Genomic DNA, 17,132 nt, shown 5'->3' with positions numbered 1-17,132 from the left:
GCTCCAGAGAGGTTATCATATTAGTGCTGAACTCAGTGCCTTAGTGCAGCCACCAAGCAGCATAGTGTTCTACAGCCCAGAACTCCTGGGCTCAAGCTGTCCTCCTCCATCACCCTCCAGAGTAGTTGAGACTACAGGTACACGCCACCACACCTGGCCTAGTTCTCATTTTAAATGAGACAAATTATGATAATCCTCCCAACCAATTTCTTAAAATATAGATAAAACACAGGAAATGCCCACATATGAATACAAACTATTATTTTAGGATGTAACATACTTAAAACATTAATTTGTGACCACTAAAATAACCGTATGAGTTTTAACTAAAAGGGTAATAAGAGGAAACCCCGCCGCCCCGCCCCTCCCCCCCCATTAAGGAATTTCTAGAAAGAACCAGTGGCCTATACAGAAGAAAGAAATACTTTCCCCAAAGTGACCTTTCCCAGAAAAACCCTAGAATAACATGATTACTAAAGGCATGAAGGTCTCGGACAGCGAATGGGCTGTGAGCTGTTGCATAGGATGATTGATCAATGCCTTTGTGCCCCAGCTTCTGGTAGGCTGGCTTAGTGTTTGCCCACAGGTTAACGACTGAGCCCATTTCTCCAGATAAAGTTGCAGATCTACAGGGGGACACTGTCTTAGTGAGCTTTGAGACACAGAAAGTATCAGGCTCTGCCCCACATACATTTAAGGACAGGTAAGGAGCTTCCAATACTGGAAAGGCATGCTGCTTCTCTTCTCTAAAAGAAAACTCCAGGAGCTTTGTTTCCCTTCCCTCAACACTCCCCCAGGTGATTCTTGAAACTTTAGTTCTTTATTCACTGCAAAGAAGACAAGAAATTTTGCTTAGATGTAGGAAATACACTTTAGTTTCTAATAGGAATCAAACTAAAAGCTCATTCATATATATCTACAATGAACAAAAATTTGTTCTATAATAAATTGATAGATATATATTGTTTCTAATCTGCATCACAGAATGAAACAAATGAATAAAGTGATGTCTAAATGTGCTGAAGGAGAAGAACATTACAGTTAAAATCCAATTTCAGTGAAGCTTCACAAATAAGGACAGAATAAATCAATTTTTAGACTTAATTAGGAATTAAAACATTGATGCCCAAACCTAAATCTGGTTTTTGCTCAATATACTTCATCAAAAAATAAGTACATTTGAAAAAAGGCTAAAGTTTAGTGTATAAAATATTGTGTTGAGCATAATCATGTAAACTCATAGTTAATTCTAAATAAATGTTGATAATGCAGATTTGACAATCCGGAACAAAAATTACAAATTCTTTCAACAAAATCTAGGAAATGAAAAAAGGAAAGATAAAATATATGGTATAACAACCCATCCAAGGGATACAGTGTAGATATTAATATTGTCAATAATAAAGTGTAACTAAATATAATAGTTACAAAATTAACTATTAGATTTGTGTGTGTATATAAATATATATACATATATATGTATATAGGTGTATATATATACACACACATATACATGTATTCGGGTATATATATGTATACATCCAAACAAATAAAAGAGAGAAAAGGAAGTAACATAAAATATATCCAGCTTTGCAAATTTCGGGAAAAAAATGTATACCACTTGGAAATATGATGCACCCAAAATAATATGAATAATTTACTCCAAATAATAATGATTCTAATGTTTAAAGTGTATTTTCCCATGAAAAGTTTCTTCTGAAGTGATCACACAATTCATTTAGTGGGCGATGGTTACACTAAAATCCAGACTTTATCGTTATGCAATATATCCATGTAACAAAACTTCACTTGTACCCCTTAAATGCATACAAACATAAACAAAGAAATAAACAAAAAATCAATTTAGAAGATATTTATAAGAAACATATAACAATTTAAAATATAGATTGAACATCTCTTATCCTAAATGTTTGGGATCAGAAGTATTTTGGATTTTGAATTCTTTTTGATTTTGGAATGTTTGTATTACACTTACAGGTTGAATATTCAAAAATCCCAAAATTTAAGATTCAAAATGCTATAATGGGCATTTCCTTTGAGCATCGTGTCAGTGCTCAAAATAATTTCAGGTTTCGGACTTCTTTGAATTTCTGACTTGGGATCCTCAACCTGTATAAGAATGTGGAAATTATTATAGAAATAAAAACACATAGAGACAGTAATGATTATAGTTACATAAGAAAAAATTGAATTCAAGGCAAAAGGCATTAGATCAAATGGGAATATTTGATGTAGTTTAACTATAGAAGTCACTGAGAAGTTATGGAAATAATATAGAAACAAGTACAAAAAGGCATTAGACCAAATGGGAATATTTAATGTAGTTTAACTATAGAAGTCACTGAGAAGTTATGGAAATAATATAGAAACAAATATAAAAAAGCATTAAATCAAATGGGAATATTTAACATAGTTTAACTATAGAAGTCACTGAGAAGTTATGGAAATAATATAGAAACATAATACAAACAACAGCTTCTAGCATCACGGTGTCGATTGTTAAAGAGAAAAAGAACTTGATAAAAGACATTAATTAATTCATTTAATCAACAAATATATTTTGAATACTTCAGTTGTTTGTATTAGGTATCAGGGATACAGCAATAAAACAAAACAAGACATAAAAGGTCTTCATCTTCAAGGAATTCAAATTCTATTGTAGGGAGAATAATCACTTACCAAATATATATCCATTAGGTGAGATGTTAATAAGTAATTAAAAAAAAGTAAAGCATAAAGAATAATGAGTTAGGGCTATTTTATACAAGATAGTCAGGGGAGGCCTCCTCAAAGATTTGATATTTGTGTGGAGTACAAGGGAAAAACAGTTCAAGCCATGTTGCTATCTTATGCAGTAGCATTCCGTGAAGAAGAAATGGCCAATACAATGCAAGGTAGGATCATGTCTAGAGTGGAGGTCAGATTGAATGGAGTGGAATAAATGTGAAATCAAAAAGCAAACGGGAGGCCAGATCATGCAAGGAATAATGTGTCATGGTAAAGACTTTGGATATTATTCTATGAAATAAGGAAATAAGTCTTATAATCTGATTTTGGATTATCATTGTATATTTAAAACAATCTGTACTGAAGTGAAGAGAATAGTCTATAAGGGTGCAAGCACTGACACAGGTAAAATAGGTAAGAGATGATGATAACTTGAATCAGGGTGGTAGAAATGAAGGTTGTTAGAGGGTAATGAGACTCTGGGTTTTGAAGGCTTGTGTTTGTTGACATATTGTCATGAGATGAGAGTAAATTAAAAGTCAAGAATGACTCTAGAATTTTGGCTTGGGCAACTGAAGGAATGGAGGTGCCATCTATGAAGGTAACAAAGATTGTAGGAAACACTAGTTTGAGAAAACTACTCAAGAGTTCTATTTATGACCTGATTAGGTTGAGATGCCTATAAGACAGTCAAATGGAGATGCTGATTTGGCAGAATATATGAGTCTGGATGTTATAGATAGTGTCTAACTTGGATGTGGAAATGTGAAGTTGGCAGTACTTATAATATACTAATACATACATTTGGACCCGTACTAGAATGGGTCCAAAGTCTGACCTTGGACACTTCAATGATTAGAAGAGAAGGGATTAGAGGATAAAAGAGTGAAGGAGTAGGAAGATAATCAAAGACCAAGTGAAGTGCTTTAAGAAGGAAGGAGATATGAAATGACAATTGTTATTGATAAACCAAGTAAGATAAGGATTGATCATTGACTGTTGAATTTGGTATTTTGAGAAATGATATGAAAAATACTCTGATAAGAATAAGAGATAATGTAAGAAGAAATGAACACTGAAATTAGAAATAGCTTTTTGGAGGGGCTTTGTTGTAAAGAGGAACAGGGATACAGGACAATAGCTGGTATACAGGAAGGATTCCTTTTAGTTGCATAGTTATTATTTTAGTATGTTTTCATGCTGATGGGACTGAGACAGTAAAGAAAGGGAAATTGAGAGGGAACAAGGGAAAAATTGCAGTAATAGTGTTTCTGAGATACTCAGACTTGACATGTAAGTGAACAGGTGCACAGCCCTACATTAATCAGAAATTAATACAAAAAAGATAAGTTGAGTTATGCTAAAGGGAAAAATGTTCCCAAAATTTGAGTGGAGTAAAATAACAAATATTCATTTTTCACTTAAAATTTATTTGCATTGTGCATCTGACCTGGCTTTGTTCTGTGTTGTCTTTGTTCCATAATTCAGGTTGACAAAGTAGTATTTAGCTGGAACATTTCCTATAGACAGCAAAAACCAGACAGGTGAACCATGAGATGGCTCCTATACTTCTGATCAGAGTATACACATTTTATTTCTTCCAACATTTCATTAATGAAACCAAGTCATGTGGTCACTCCTGGGATCAATGAGATGGGGATATATAATCTTCCCATGAATTGGGAAGTCAGTGAAAGTTTCTGCTGGTAATATTGCTCATTCTGTGGCAAATCTCACTGGTTGTTTTTTGTTTGTTTGTTTTTGTTGGGGGGGGTAGCAAGGGGGGGAGTTAACAGTACTTTCTTATCTTCTTCTATTTCTTAGAAATCAAACTCACCCAATACTCTTAGTAATTTATTCCTTTTCCATAGAATCCTCTTGGTTTTACTCTCTATTTATCCTCCACTGCAAATCATCTTATTATTTTCTTACTTTTCATTAGAGTGTTAAACACGTACCCCAAATTACTAGCGACTATGAACAATTTTATTTTAAAAGGAGGGCTTTATCTTCAAACACCCACAGAAGGTAAGAGAAAATGTTTGCAATAAAGTAAAGAAAGGAACTCCGAACAGTTAGATTTCCATACAAAATAGCTTATGCTAATCCACTTCTGCTTCTTAGAGTATGGAGTAAATGTACTTTTCCCTATTCAACCAAAAGTCCTGGACATTATATCTAAAACAAACATAAGAAGACTGAAATCAAAATAAATAGGTAGACCAGCTAAAGACCTTGGTACTCAAGGCATGAAATGGTGGCGAATTCCCTAGGTTTTCTTTGTTTCTTTCTTTCTTTCTTTCTTTTTTTTTTGTCTCACATATCTCAGACATGGAGCTGAATAAGCTGGCAACCTAGAAAAACCAACTGATGCAGACAAAAAAGCTTGAACAAAAGCAATCTCTCTCATCAAAGGACCAGGAAGAGTGTGACCTAGCAAGGCAAAAACATTTAGATAACTGCACTATTCTAGCCAAACACATCACAGAAAAACTGTATTTCCACTTCCACCCACAGCAAAAAAAGCCTAGTGGTGAGCCTAGTCTCATGAGGCTCCCTCACACCAGCACTGTGGTAATGTCAGAGAAGGTCAAGTAGGGACCTGGGACTTTCCTTTCAAGAAAACCATAACGAGCTTCCTCTGCTGTGATGTGGCTGATAATCACTTGGGGAACCTGAACTTCTGTCTCCATCTATCAGTGAAGAGGTGACACCTCAACCCACCAAGGTACTGTCAGAGGTGGCCTAGTTGAGAGTCAGAACATTAGCTAGCAACTGAACATTAACAAAGACTGCCCCTACACTGTGGTCTCAGTGAGGCCACATGGGAAGCAATACCCAGGCACTTTTACCCCTCCCAGCTAAGGAGGCATCAGTGGAGGCCCAGTAGAAAGACAGAATTTCCAAATACCCAGCCATAAAAAGGAGCCACCCCTTGAAGTGTCAATAAAGAGCAAGTGAGGAACCTGGACTTCTACCACTGCCTGTCAATAATGAAGCAATATATCTCCCTTCCTCTGCTGAAGCAGTGCCAGAGAAAGCCAGCAAAAACAAAAGGTTTAAATAAAATTCAGCATAATACCCAATATATCCAGACTTCAGTAAAAAATTACTTGTCATAGCAAAAGCCAGGAAGATTGTATACTGAAAAAAAATCAATATGTCAATGTCAAGATGACATGGATGTTACAACCATCTGAAAAATATTTTAAAGCAGCCATAATAAAAATGTTACAAGAAGAAAGTATGAACATACTTGAAACAAATAAAAAAAGAAAATATCAAAAAAAAAATAGCAAGTCTGTATTAGTCCTTTTTCATACTGCTGTAAAGAACTGCCTGAGATTGAGTAATTTATTTATAAAAGAGAATTAATTGACTCACAGTTCAGTATGGCTGGGCAGACCTCAGGAAACTTAAAATCATGGCAAAGGCAAAGGGGAAGCAAGGCACCTTCTTCACAAGGTGACAGAAAACAGCGTGAATGAAGGAGGAACTACCAAACACTATAACACCATCAAATATCGTGGTAACTCACTCGCTATCACCATAACAGCATCGGGGAAACCGCCCCATGATCCAGTTACTCCACCTGATGTCTCCCTTGACAAGTAGGGATTGTGGGGATTATAATTCTGGATGAGATTTAGGTGAGGACACAAAGCTTAGCCATATCAAAGTCTTACCAAAAATTAGGTTTATAAGAAAGCAATAGAGATTTCAGAGCTAAAGAAATACAATAACCAAAATAAATGGCTCAGTGCATGAGCTCAGAGCAGAATGGAGGGGAAAGAGGAAAGAATCAGTGAACAGAAAGACAGAACAAGGAAAATTACCCAATCTGAACAACAAGGAAATAATGCAGTTAAAAAATGAAGAAAGTCTCTGGAATCCAATGGACTGTAGTTAAAGATCTGACATTTATGTCATTGGCATTCCAGGAGGGGAGAATAAACAGAGCAGGGAACAAAAAGTACTTGAGGAAATGATGGCTTCAACTTCCCAAATATGACAAAAAACATAATTTTACAAATTCAAGAATCTGACCAAATTCTGAACAGGATAAAACCAAAGAAATTCACACGAAGACACACCATAATAAAACTTCTACAACTATTAATACATACAAAGAAAAATCTTGAAAGCAAGGAGAGAGAGAGAGAGAGAGAGAGAGAGAAATAAAAAATGACACCTTACCTATAGATGAACAAAAATTCAGATGCAGCGAATTTCCAATTAGGAACCATGGAGACCAGACACAAGTAGCACAACATTTTTAAATGCTGGAAGGAAAGAATTCTCAACCCCAAATCCTAAACTCAGTGAAAATATCCTTTAGGAATGAAAAGGAAATCAAGATATTCTCAAATGAGGAAAAACAAAGAGAATTTCATTTCTGCAGACTTACCCTAAAAAAATGACTGAAAGAAGTTCTCTAAACAAAATACAAATGGCAATAGATGAAATGTTGAAATATAAGGATAAAAGAAATAATCAGTAGCAAAAATACAAAAAAATACATCTCTTGAGTTTTCTAAACCTTTGATGGTTGAAGCAAAAATGATCTAATTTGATTATGAATGTACATAGTGAAAATGTTTAAGAAAATTATATTATATATAATAAATAAATATATAATATTATATATATAATTATATTATATATAATGGAAGAGTTTAAACCGACTGAAAGGGAGGTATGGTATATATAATATATATGAATATATAAAATCAGGATAGTAGCAGATTAGATAAATCAAAAATTGAATTCAAAAAAGTGTTCAAGTATTCTACAGAAAGGCAAGAAAGAGAAGAGACAAACAGAGAAAAATATCAAAAAGTGAAATGGCATATTTAAGTTCTAATATGTTAACAATGACGTTAATGTAAGTGGTCTAAATACATTAGTTAAAATACAGAGATTGGCAGGGTAGATAAAAAAATCACCTCGTGTCCACTAACAAAAAAATAATCCAAGGATTTTCTGTGTAAGAAATTCACCTCAAATATAAAGATATAGTCTGGTTGAAATTAAAGGGGAAAAGATGAATCAAAAGAAAGCATATTAATGTCAGATATTAATATCAGATAAATTAGGCTTCAGAACAAAGTAGCATTCCAGAGGTAGATATTATATAGTGATATCTGTATCAATCTTCCACAAAGACATAGGAACAGTAAATATGACACTATACAATACCAAACAACAGAGTAACAAAATATGTGAAATAAAAACCAAAAGGAAGAGAGAGTGAGAACTGAACTAAAATGAGTACATAAATCCACAATTATAGTTGAACTTTAACACCCTTTACTCAGCAATTTATATAAACAATAGAAAATCAGCCTGTAGAAATACCATAAAAACTATTTATAAGCATTATGTAATAAAGTTATAAAATATTTCACCCAAAATATCAGAATATACATTTTTTTAGTGTACCTGGAACATGTGCCAATGTAAAACATATCTAGGGTCTTAAAAATAATCTGAAAAAATGTTTAAAAATTGAAATAATACATACTGCATTCTGTGACCAAGGAATCAAACTGGAAATGAATACTAGAAAAATATCAGGAAAGTCTGCAACACTTGACAACTAAACCAAACAGGTCTAAACAATTCTATGGGTTAAAGAGAAAGTCTCAAGAAAAAATAAAAAACAATATTGAACTAATGAAAAGGAAAATACTATGTATTAGAATGATGAAATGTGGCTGAAGTAGTGCTGAGAGGAAAATTTATAACATAAAATACATACATTTGAGATGAAGGAATATGATAAATCAGTAATCCAAGCTTCCATATCAATAACCTAGAAAAAGAAGAGCCAAGTAAACCCAAAGCAGAAGGAAGAAAATAATAAGGATAAGAGCAGAAATAAATGAAACTGAAAATAGGAAAACAGAATGATATAATACATTTTTGAAACAGAGAGTTTACTCTCAGAAACCATGATTGGCAAACCTCTAGCAAGAATGACAAAGAGAAAGAGAGAGAGAAAGAACGAATCCATTTTACTAAAATCAAGAATGAAACAAAAAATATCACTACAGACCTTGAGACATCAAAAATATCATGTATATTACAAACAATTCTACAAAAATAAATTTGACAGCTTAGAATAAATGGGCGAACTTCTCAAAATATACAAACTGATACACATTACCCAGTAGAAAATGGTAGTTTAAGGAGCCCCGTAACTATTACGGAAATTAAATTTACAAATAAAAATCTTCCAAAAAATTAACTCCAATGGCCACATGGTGTCTCTAGAAAATTCTACAAAACATTTAAAAGAGAATTAACATTAAATTCTATATAAACTCTTCCAGAAAATATGAGGGGATATTTTTCAATTCATATTATAAAGCTAGTGTTACCTTGATACCAACAGCAGGCAAAGACAATATAAGAAAATGCTGTGTGTGTGTGTGTGTGTGTGTCTATGTGTGCATGTGTGTGTATAGGCAAATATAATTGAACAATAAATAAAAAGAATAATATACCATTACCAACCTGGGTTTATTTCTTAAACGCAAGGTTGGTTTATTATTGAAAAATCTATACATTAGTATACTATATTAATAAGCTATAGAAGAAAAATTACCTGATAGAAGTATTTGACAAAATTTTTCATTTCTTAAAAATTTACAGAAATCCACAACCAAAATTTTACTTAATATTAAAAGACTAGATGCTTTTCCCCTAAGATTAAGAACAAAAAAAGGATAATTGTTTTCATCACTGTTATTCAACATATAATTCTGGAACTTCTAACCAGTGCAATAGGCAAATAAGATAAATAAAATACATACAGATGAAAACAAATATATAAAATTGTCCCCATTTTCAGACGGCATGGTTTTCTACACAAAATATCCGAAGTATCTAAAAAAACTCCTAAAACTGACAATTGAGTTTATCACGGTATTAAGATACAACAGAAAGTTCCAAACATTTGTCTTATTTGTACATATTAGTAATGAACATGGGACATCAAAGGTAAAAATACAATGCTACTTACAATCATTAAAAAATCAAAATAGTTAGATGTAAACCTAACAGAACATGTACAGGACTTGTATGCTGAAAACTACAAAATGCTGATGAAAAAATTCAAAGAAGAATTAAATAAGTGGAGAAATCTATAGCATATTCACCAATGAGAAGACTCAACATCAAGATGCCAATTTTTCCTAAACTAACATACAGATTTAACACAAATCCTATCAAAATCCCAGAAAAAAATACAGACAATATCATTCTAAAATAAAAAGACAAAGGAACTGGAATGGCCTAAAAATACATAAAGAATAAAGTGGGAGAAACCAGTTTACCTGATTTCAAAACTTATTCATATGTCTATAATCCAAATCTGTGGTACTGACAGAGACAGAGACCAATGGAACACAACAGAAACCCAGAAACAGACATACACAAATATATCCAACTGATTGCTGACAAAGGAGCAAATTGATTTCATTGAGGAAAGATAATTTTTTAACAAATTGCGCAGGAACAAAATTTTTTAACAAATGGTGCAGGATATCATAAACACAAAAAAAGAACCTCAACTTAAGTCTTACATATTATACAAACATTAAGTTAAAAGTGATCATGAGTTTCAGTGTAAAACAAAACTATATAACATTTAGAAAAAAATCATAAGAAGAAAATATTCAGGATCTAGAGAAAAGCAAAGTATTCTTAGATCTGACATTGAAAGCATAATACATACAATGAAAAACTGACAAAGTAGATTTCAAAATTAAAAACTTTGCTCTGTGAAAAGTTCTACTAAGAAGATGAAAAGACAAGTTACAGCCTGGGGAAAAAAAAAAAAAAAACATTTGCTAGCCATACCCCCAACAAAGAACTAGAACTACAGTATATAAAGATCCCTCAAAGATCAGCAGTGAAAAAACAAAACAAAACGTTCCGATTAGAAAAATGAGCAAAGGCAAAAGAGAATGTACAGATGGCAAATAAGCACTCAAAAAACGTTGCCAATGTCATTTGCTGTTAGGGAAACACAAATTAAACCCTAATGTGAATACCTAATTGTATACCTAAACATAACAACACTAAATGCTGGTGAGGATGTCAAGAAACTGGATCATTGATACATCACTTGTGGAAATATTAAAGGGTACATCCATTTTGCAAAATGGTTTGTCAGGTTCTTAAATAACTACACATGCAACTACCATATGACTTATTCATTACATTTCTAGGCATTCGTCCCAGAGAAATGAAAACTGATGTTTACACAATAGCTTGTAAACGAATGTTTATATAAGGTTGATTTGTAATCATCAAAAATTGGAAACATCCCAGGTGTCCTTCAGTGAATGAATGGTTAAATAAACCATGATACATCCATACCATGTTATAAAAAGGAACAAATTATTAATACATGCAACAGCCTGATGATAGGTCTGTGTATCATGTGGTTATGTTTATAAAGAGGCAACACCAAGGGATCCTCTTGGTGATGGGAATATTCTGCAACTTGATGGTATCAATGTCAATACCCTAGTTGGGAATATTGTACTACAGTATTATAGAATGTTACCATTGAGAAAAACAGGTTAAAGTCTGCATAAGCGCTACCTACATTATTTATTAAAACTAAATGTTAATTTAAAATTATCTTAAATGACAATTAAGAAACAAAAAATTATCTTTTCTTATTTTTTTATAGACTGATATTTAAGTATACTTGCATAAATCAAAAGATACACAGCTATCTTCCTCAGTGACAAGTAGGAATTGACTCAATACATGTCTAACAATAACATTTATTTAGTTTTATTTTTGAGAAGAAGTCTCACTCTGTTATCCAGGCAGGACTTCAGTGGCATGATCTGGCTCAGTGCAACCTCCACCTCCATGTTCAAGTGATTCTCCTGCTTCAGCCTCCCAAGTAGCTGGGACTACGGTGCCATCAACACGCCTGGCCAATTTTTTTTTTATTTTTTATTTTTAGTAGAGCTGAGGTTTTGCCATGTTGCCCAGGCTGGTCTTGAACTCCTGAGCTCCAGTGATCCTCCCGCCTTGGCCACGGAAAGTGCTAGAATTACAGGCGGGAGCCACTGTACCCAGCCAATAACATTTAAAGCTGAGACACTTATTCATGAATCATTCACACAACTTAAAAAAATACTCCACAGCTGTGAGCCTATGTGCAAAAAAGCTCCAATCATGGAGTTGAGAGCTCAGCATAGTGCTTAGGAGAGATTTTTGCTTTCATAAAGACAGCTGAAAGTGAAGCCACAAACTTGACACTCAAATGTTAAACAAACAGAGCTTTGTAACTCTGAAGACATACCCTCTACCAAATATATTTGGCTACTGCTAACCTAAAATAATTAAGAATTCTATAGAAACATAGACAATATATATGATTTTGCCTTGAGTAGATTGGATCTGGATTATCAAAAGGTTGCTTTTGGATTTTTATTATATAGAATTCATATTCATATTTTGTGCTTTCTGGAAAGTTGAGGCCAGAAAGACAATTTATGCTAAAGGCTTTGCCACTGACTTTTTTGTTTTGTTTTAGACAAGGTCTCACCACTCTGTTGTCCAGGCTGCAGTGGCATGATCACGGCATCATGACCCACTGCAACCTCTACCTCCTGCACTCAAGTGATCTTCCCACCTCAGCCTCCCACTGAGCCCGGCTAGGCTGGTCTCGAGCTCCTGGGCTCAAGCAATCCGCCCGCCTGGGCCTTCCACAGTGCTGGGATTACAGGCATGAGCCACCGCACCTGGTCCTATTGCCGCCTACAGTCAAGTGGCTAGGTTTTCCTTGTGTCATAATTTTGCTGACTCATTATTCAGACTGGCAAAATGATTTCTGTATAATGATTTTCTGTGAACATGCTTTTATAGTTATTTTCGGGCTCTTTTGAGTCAGTGTTCACCAATGCAATCTACAGTATTACATGGTTAGATTCTCAAAGGAGTTCTCATTTCTGTTCTCAAGTTTGTATATCCAGTGGCAGAACTAACGGTTCTGGGTCATATAGGACCACAGTAATGACTTGTTGGCTCCTGTTGAGTTTATGTCAGCAGAATTTAAATGTTCTTAAACACTACACTTCTCTTAGTCTTTTGGTTCCTGCTTGCTCTGTCACGAATGGCACCTTAGTCTTGACAGAAGCTGGTTACCTCAGCCTAAACAGAGTTATGCCTTGTTTAGGTGTTGAGTTAGGTTATGCAAATAAGGCATTGAATATTTTGAAATCAACTACATTTTAAAAAGGGGGATTAAAGTATAATAAATCATAAAGTGGTATATTTATTTTGGAATGAGTGAAAGCTCAATAATTGTTTGCTGACTGGAATATTTTCTACATTTTAGTATTGGCCTAAGAGGTCGATTATATGTAGGTCAAACTGTACAAATCAAGCATCGCAAATGAATGTGGCGGTAGCGCACACAGACTGGACAGGAAAAAAAACATGGCATTTAACCAAACAAAGCTATAACTTTTAATGAGTTGTCTTTTTAACATGCTTCTCTGTCAATTGCTGTCACAGAATCATAGTAACATAAAGCAGTCTTTGTTTCTGATGTACTTTTTGTATTAAGGCTATACATCTTTTGTCTTTGTTGCCTTGGCTTAAGCGTGTGACTTCTAACATCATTTATGCATTATTGGAATCCATAAAATATTGGAACAATGGGGATTATGTTCTGAGTGTTTCTGTGATCATAATTTTTATCTTCAAAGTAAAAAATGCAGGTCATAGGATAATGAGATACCAAAAAACAAGAAACTTCTTTATTTCTATGGAGACTTGTGCAATGATTTTATTTGAAATTGGCTGTTTCAAAGACATCATTTTGCAGTGTTTTGAACACAAAAGTGCTTTAAGTTAGATTCCTTTAATCGTATTCTGTCTGATCAGGGTATGTCAGCTAAACGCTAAACTCCCTATGGGAGCTTGTTGTCACCGTGGAAACCAGATTGCCGTTTCCAATATCTGTGTAATGAAGTGCTGACATGTTTTCAGCACAAGGTGCTAAGTGGAGGTTTGTTTCACTAATTAGGTGGCAAAAATAATCAATTCCTTCGTGATCAATGATGTCACAAATTATACAGTAGATAAACCTGAAAAACTTTCGTAACTAGTACTTTATATCTTAGAGAAGTAAAATAATAAAGTCATTTCTAAATTTCTCTGGTTAACTAGTAGGATAATTATTGTATCCTGGGGATGAATTTAATACTATTCTAGTTCTTTAGAGGTTTATAATTGAATTTATACTATTCTAGTTCTTTAGGGGTTTATAATTGAGGTAAACTTATGAGATATATAAACCTGAAAATAGGTTTTTATGAAATCTTTCTAAATAGAATATGGATCAAAGTCTCTTAATTCAGAGCACGCAGGAAGAACTACATAACAATTACCAAATGTGGACACCCTTAGTTCAGGGACTTACAAGTGACCAAGATTGTTGCGATAGCGGGTTTTCCTTAAATGAAGGGTCAACCATTCCCTAGAATAATTAGAAGAGTTGCCCTTTCCACTCGCCTCTCCATGGTCCTCAATAATGAAAATTTCTTTATTCTACAGTTAATTAGAACCCTCCACTCTTTTCCCCTTTGTCTACTCCTGGCCCTTTCTCAAACCCTGTTTTTATAAATGCACAGGGTCCATGATTGAGAAAAAAAAAAATCAAAGGGACGCCTAGTGTTAATTACTTTGTCTAAGACTCAAGGGGAGACACAGTCGCTTTTTGATCAAGGATGTATACTTAGGCCAAAATCTTCTTTAAGTCTTTGTTTCTACTTTGGCCTAGGCTAGGGGAGGAGAAAGACTGTTCTCAGGATATACCCTGAGATGTAACCCTAATATATATTTATGAAGCACCTAATATAGCACCTAGCACATAATATGTAAAGAATAATAGGTATCCATTGTTAAAAATAATAGTGATCATGATGAAGTTAATACAGTGTGGGCTGTATATGCTGCCATAATATGGGATAGGCTGTGCATAGTGAAATAATCTAGGACAGACCACACATGGTCAAATAATGTGGGGAAGACTACACGTCATTCAGGAATTTAGGGAAGGCTATCATGACAGCCCTTTCTATTACTTCCTGGTGGTCTTACTTGGAGATGTGGGCTTGGATAAAGAGGATGAGCTTACCAAATGCAAGAGGGTCTTTTTTTTTTTTTTTTTTGGTCAAGGTATATTCTCCAGGACAGCCCACATGGCCCACCAGTGGCCCTGAATCCAGATTCTCTTCACATGCTCTCTTCAATAAGCAGGGGATCTGTGAGTTCTTTTCTTTTTTTTTTTTTTTTTAATTTTTTTTTTTTTTTTGAGACGGAGTCTCGCTCTGTCGCCCAGGCTGGAGTGCAGTGGCCGGATCTCAGCTTGCTGCAAGCTCCGCCTCCCGGGTTTAGGCCATTCTCCTGCCTCAGCCTCCCGAGTAGCTGGGACTACAGGTGCCCGCCACCTTGCCTGGCTAGTTTTTTGTATTTTTTAGTAGAGACGGGGTTTCACCGTGTTAGCCAGGATGGTCTAGATCTCCTGACCTCGTGATCCGCCCTTCTCAGCCTCCCAAAGTGCTGGGATTACAGGCTTGAGCCACCGCACCCTGCCGAGTTATTTTCAATGTTTCAAATACCTAATAGAGAACACATATTACCTTCTCTCAGTTTATATCTGCATACCAAATTAAACTGAAATCCAACAATTCTTCACTCTAGCTCTTGCTGATCTGTGGTAATTATGCAGTCACATGTGTCTTCATGGTTCAAAAATTCTTAATACATATGGTTTGAGAGATATTTTACAAAAGCACAGGGTCCATGATTAATATAGTTTGGATGTGTGTCCATGGCCAAATCTCATATTAAAATGCAGTCTCCAACATTGGAGATTGGGCCTGCGGGGAGGCGATTGGATCATGAGGGAAGATTTCTCATGAATGGTTTAGCACAGTCCCTCTTGGTGGTATCCTCGTGGTAGTGAGTGAGTTCTCCCAAGATCTAGTCATTAAGTGTGTAGCACCTCCCTCCTCGCTCTTACGCTCCTGCTCTGACCACGGATGTGCCTGCTCTCCCTTTTGCCTTTCACCATGATTGCAGATTTCCTGAGGCCTCTCCACAATCTGAGCAGATCCCAGCATCATGCTTCCTGTACAGCCTGCAGAAGCATGAGCTAGTTAAACCCCTTTTCTTTATTAATTACCCATTCTCAGGTATTTCTTTATAGCAATGTGAGAATGGACTAATACAATGATCTAGAAAAGGAAATAAAAGAGAATTATAGTGGTAAAATTCGGAGAATTACCGATTTGTTCATTCCCTCATTCATTCCACAAAAAATTAGCACCACTACTGGGTGCCAGGCACTTTTCCCAGCACTGGGGACACAAATATGAATACAGCAAAGGGTTATTCTAACAATAAGCTTGGAGTCAGCCTTTTTAGAAAAAAAAAATGACTCTCATTAGTGTACCTTAGAATCATTCAGCATTATCCATATTTGCCAAAGCTGAGACTGCCTTGGGTTTATCTCTGAAGAGAAAAGAAAAAAATTCATTGAAAAAGATGTGTCAATAGTTGTTCTTTTCAGGCAGTATTAAGAAGTATTAAGACTGAGTATTAAGAAAATACACAAGCGCTAACTCTCCATTAAGTAAGCCACTCATTGTCTGGGTGGAAAGTTAGCCCTTGTTTATTTTCAGTAAAATTACCTCCAAAAGAAACGCAACCCAGTAGAAACAACTAACTTTATTTGATAAAATAATGAAAGAATTGTCAGAAATTATTATGGATGTGTATTGTCCCTGCTTCTGTATTTCTGCACCCCAGCTGCATTAATATGGTTACTCTAATAAAAGAAACAAATGTTGGTTGGGAGAGCAAGGCTACAAAAGCCACACAGACAATTGCGTAATTAGCCTTCAACTATATATTGTACCTTGTGGAAAGCAGTCATGAACCTATAGGAATCTATTAATACAATGGAGATCAGCAAATCCCACAGGTTTGCAAACCCACCCTTTTCTTCTGTACTTTTTCTTCTCTCCTTTGATCAAAGGAGTGTGACAAGTACTTAGACATGAACATTTTAAAATACCTTTTATAATTTCAATTAATCTGCCTAAATGAAGGAGCAAGTTTTCCAATTTTCGGAAATTTAATTGCCTATAGTTACTGCTCTAAAGTGGCAAAACACAAGGGGACATTAAACTGCTGCTGCTTTACACAGCATAAAAGGCATTTTGGCTGGGCACGGTGGCTCACGCCTGTAATCCCAGCACTTTGGGAGGCCGAGATGGGCGGATCACGAGGTCAGGAGATCGAGACCACCCTGGCTAACACGGTGAAACCCCATCTCT

This window comes from Colobus angolensis, unplaced genomic scaffold (assembly GCF_000951035.1).
Source record: "Colobus angolensis palliatus isolate OR3802 unplaced genomic scaffold, Cang.pa_1.0 Scaffold27, whole genome shotgun sequence".
In the NCBI taxonomy this organism is placed as follows: domain Eukaryota; kingdom Metazoa; phylum Chordata; class Mammalia; order Primates; family Cercopithecidae; genus Colobus; species Colobus angolensis.
This window is presented reverse-complemented; position numbering follows the sequence as displayed.